The sequence below is a fragment of the Limulus polyphemus genome, unplaced genomic scaffold, assembly GCF_000517525.1.
Source record: "Limulus polyphemus unplaced genomic scaffold, Limulus_polyphemus-2.1.2 Scaffold4182, whole genome shotgun sequence".
Classification (NCBI taxonomy): Eukaryota; Metazoa; Arthropoda; class Merostomata; order Xiphosura; family Limulidae; genus Limulus; species Limulus polyphemus.
Genome location: NW_013669792.1, coordinates 65868 through 70600, shown reverse-complemented (window position 1 = coordinate 70600; position 4733 = coordinate 65868).

Genomic DNA, 4733 nt, shown 5'->3' with positions numbered 1-4733 from the left:
ATAATGCATAATTTCATTTGATAAACACGTTTAGATTGAATGGTAATTTATAATCAGTCACAAGAACGTCGAATCTGAATCACTTGAAAAAAACACGGGGGTGCTTAACTTTTTTCCAGGTGTATATATTTCGTGAGCTAACTCGTAGAAGCACATTGCGGGGATCTTATTTTGTTGTTAGACCAAGAGATTACATCTCATGTGACAAGCTATTAATAATAAATTTATATAATCTTTCCCAATATTAATAATATCTGTATTTCACCGCTATCTAACGGTCGAGTTTGGTTTCGTTTTGGAAGCGGTCTGTCAGCTATTTTTACGTGCAACACTGGTTATGTGGACTCATCCACCACCTATTTGTCAGAAAGCAAGTAAGACGTTTTTATTACAGAAAAGCAATATTTTATTTTATTGAAAATATTTATTGATTGTTTAGTTTCTTTTTTAATATATATTGACAAAAAATAACATTAAACATTGTTGTTAACCTTTAGCAACCTTTCCCAAATAGTTTCGTTTATTTAATTAAAAAGCAAAGCTATAAAGGATGCTTCTATGCATTATAATTTCTTCTTACGGTACAAACTTAATTAAGATTAAATGTAAGATTAACAAGAGATGCTTTTAAGGATGAAAAGAGCCTACAGAACGGCCAAAAGAGGGTAAGACTAAATACAACAGGCAGAACTAACAAAAGATATTATTAATGTTATGTCTCTGGTCGTTTGTTAATTTCCCGTAAAAATTCTTCCCAGGGAACTTCAGCGATACAAGTCATTTCTTAAATAAAACTAGTTTATTCTTTTTCGATACAGCTTTGTAATACAAAGACTTTTCACAGTCACTTTAACTTAAACACGCGCTATAATTCACAACGATTCACGTATTTTCTTTATGGTCACTACCGCTCACTTCACTCAGTTATCTGTCTATCTGCAATTCTTATCTCCGCTTTATTTTCCGGGCTTATATACAAAAATAGAAGGCGTTTGTCAAACACTAGAGTTTCCAGGAACAGTCATGATCCTTCTAGAAACTCATGACGTGTTACCAGAGTCACGTGACTTCCGCTGTAGTAACATTAATCTTAAAACTAAACATAACACGTAGAACTATCAATAGATGCTACTAATTTGAAAACTAAACAGAACAGCCAGAACTATTAAATGTGTTATAAATTTGAAGATAAAACAGAACACTCAGAATTATCAAAGATGCTATTAATTTTAAGACTAAACAGGACATGGAAGGCTGTCAAAACATTTTATGCTAAATAAACGGAAATGTAAAAAACTACTAAACAGAACTGTCAAAAGAAGTTAAGACTAATCGAACTATACGAAAATTATAAATAATGTTATGGCTAAACAGAACGTACGGAAGTATAAAAAATGTTTTTAAGACTATACAGAACTGTAGAAAAAAAGTTATTAAGTATTTTTACACCCAAACCTTTCATGAGACAGTAGTATCTGAAAAATCATTTCTTCCAACATTATTTCTAAAATGGGAGACTGTGAAGGTTTTAACAGATCTGACTTAGCATTATTTTTTTTTTACTTTTTAGTATTTCCGTTTGAAATTTGAAGATTACTATAATTTTTTTAATTTTAAGACTGGAAAGACATTTAAGTTCTTAATCAGTTTTGTTATGACAGCGGAAGTCACGTGACGCTGGTTACACGTAATGAGTATCTAGAAGGTTCGTGAAGGCTCGAGTGTTTACCAGACTTGCTGTACTCTAATATACAAGCCCGACAATCAAAGAGGGAGAAGAGTACTCGGAGTAGCAGATAAAGAGATTGAAGATATAGACACAGTTAATCGAGTGAAGTGGGCAGTAGTGACCATAAGTAAAGTGCGTGGGTCATTGTGAATTATAGCGTGTGTTTAAATTAAAGTGATTGTGGAAATTAAGTGTATTGCAAAGTTGAATTGATAAAGAATAAACTAGTTTTATTTAAGAAAGCACTTGTATCGCAGAAGTTTCTCGGAAAGAGCTCTACGGAAAATTAACAAACGACCAGAAATGTAACAAGCCTTTTCTTCAATAAAACTAGTTTATTCTTTCTGAACTAAACTTTGCAATACACTTAATTTTCACAGTCACTTTAACTTAAACACGCGCTATAATTCACAACGAACCATTCACGCATTTTACTTACTACCACGCTTGACTCAATTGTCTGTCTCTGTCTGTCTGTAATTATCTATATCTATCTATCTATGCCATCACTTCTCGCCGGTCTTATATATATACCAAATAGAGGGCGTATCTAGCAAGCGCTAGGACATTCGACAGGTTCCTCGATCTTTCTAGAACTCCAGAGCATGCTCCCAGCGTCGCACGACTTCCGCTGTCGTAACACAGTATTTATTCTGTTTATTATTTCTGTTGTTTGGCTAGAAGGAAGTGTCATCAGAACGAGTCATCAGTGAATAATTGAGTTAATGCATCTGTTGTTGAGTTGGTTAATTAGTTATCAGTGCGGGAATTAATTAATTTGCCTGTTACTGTCAGCCAGTTCAGTGCTGTGAATATTGAGTTTGTGTTTCGACAGAGAAATAGAAATACGAATTAAATTATTAGCAAGTAAGGAGAATTTATGTCAGACTTAGTATAGTAGGCTGTATTCCTTAGTTAGACGTTCGTATAGTTGTTTCACCAGAGGGGGGTTTGAAGTCACGTGATGATCTCATGGTTTAATGACTAGAAGTCTTAAAAATTTAGAAAACAATATTAATAAAATGCAAATTAGGGTAGAGCAGATGACTGAATTAGCGCGGTTGTTAGTAATTTTGATTTTACTGTCATCTATTTTGGAGAATACTGAATTTATGCATGGACGAAAGAAAAGAAATATTCCTTATGTTTCGTAGAGCGAGAAAATATATAAAGCAAAATTTATGCGTTAAGCATCTCTTTGAACTTAGGCCTATCAATGAGTGTTAGTTCAGATAAACAAAGAAATAAAGTAGAAGTGGACGGGGATTTCGTATTTGGCATAGCGACTCATAGAATGGCTCCGAGTCTTTTTATTTTGTTTTTTCCGGAAAAACTTTTAAATCATATCTCCATCTCTTGACCGATTTGAGATCTAATTACAGCCGCAGCTATTGAGGATTCCCTCTTGGTTTATATGAAATAATTCAAAAGAATCCCCCATTTAACAATAGAAACTGTTACAACTGTTTATTGGTAAAGTTAGGCCTATCGTTAATCATTTAAAAATGCTAAACGTAGTGTTACGTATCTGCTTGTTTGTTAATTTCCGGTAGAAATTCTCTCGGAGGAACTTCAGCGATACAAGTCCTTTCTTGATTAAACCAGTTTATTCTTTCTCGATTCAAACTTTTGTACACAGTAATTCCACAGTCAGTACGTTTCTCGTCTCTTTAAACTTAACAAGTTTTATAATACACGCTATAAATCACAGCGATTCACAATCTCGATAAATTTGCTATCTATGAGTGCAAAACACACACTAGCTCAAACAGAATCATAAGTTACCCGAAACTCACCGTGACTACTGTTCGCTTCACCATACATTCAATCCCGCAGGCATTTGCTGCCAGGCTTATATACTAACAAAGAGGCATCTCTCAATCACACTCGAACTTCCCTGATAATTCGACAAACTCAGCCAGGCATGTGTTAGCAGCGTCGCGTGACTTCCATTGTCGTTAACAGTAGGATTTGAAGTAATAAAGTTTTATTTTAGTCTTCTAATTATTATTTTTACTGGATAACCAAAAACAAACCACCTACCAATAAACGTTATTGTGACCATCAACTAGGAACATGGCATGTTTAATATTGTTGAGTCAGCGAGGTCACGTGACTAGTATCACGCCGCCTGTTTTCTAGAAATATCCTGTTCCTTCAAGAATGCCCTAGCATTTACTAGATATGCGTTAGTCTTGTATATAAAAGACGTTGACAACGTGACGGGACACCAGTGTAGTAATGAGTAATTGAACTGCAGTCAGAGAGTGTGTAATTGAACTCGAGCACATGAGACGTTCGTTGAGAATTATAACGCGACTGTTGAAATTAAGTGTATTGTAAAGTTGTATTCGGAAAGAATAAACCAGTTTTATTTAAGAAAGGACTTGTGTCGCTAAAGTTTCGTCGGAACGGAGACGTAACAAATTGGTGTCAGAGAGTGGGACAAGAAAAAAAATTGGAAACGAGAAGCGGCAAATCAAACTACAGCTTAGCAGATTTGATGGCAGCAATACAAGAACAGCAAAAGAAACAAGAAGAAGGAGAAGAGAAACAAGAAGAGAAATTACAGCAGTTCTTGGAGGAAAAAGAAAAGAAACAAGAAAAACGAGAAAATAAACAAGAAAAGAAACAAGAAGAGAGACAACAGCAGTTGCAAGAAAACCTGCACTAGTGGCAGCTCGAACAACAAAATAAACAAGAAGAGAGATTACAGCAGTTGTTAGAGGAAAAAGGAAAGAAACAAGAAGAAAAATTACAGCAGTGGCAAGAAAACCTACAACAATGGCAGCTCGAACAGCAAAATAAACAACAGAGATTACAGCAGTTGTTGGAGGAGAAAGAAAATAAACAAGAAGAGAAATTACAGCAGTTGTTAGAGGAGAAAGAAAATAAACAAGAAGAACGAGAAAAGAAACAAGAAGTAAAAATGGAAAACATTAGTAAATTTAAAAGCGAATTTTACACAAGGAGGATACATTGACCATCGACTTAATCAGCCCCA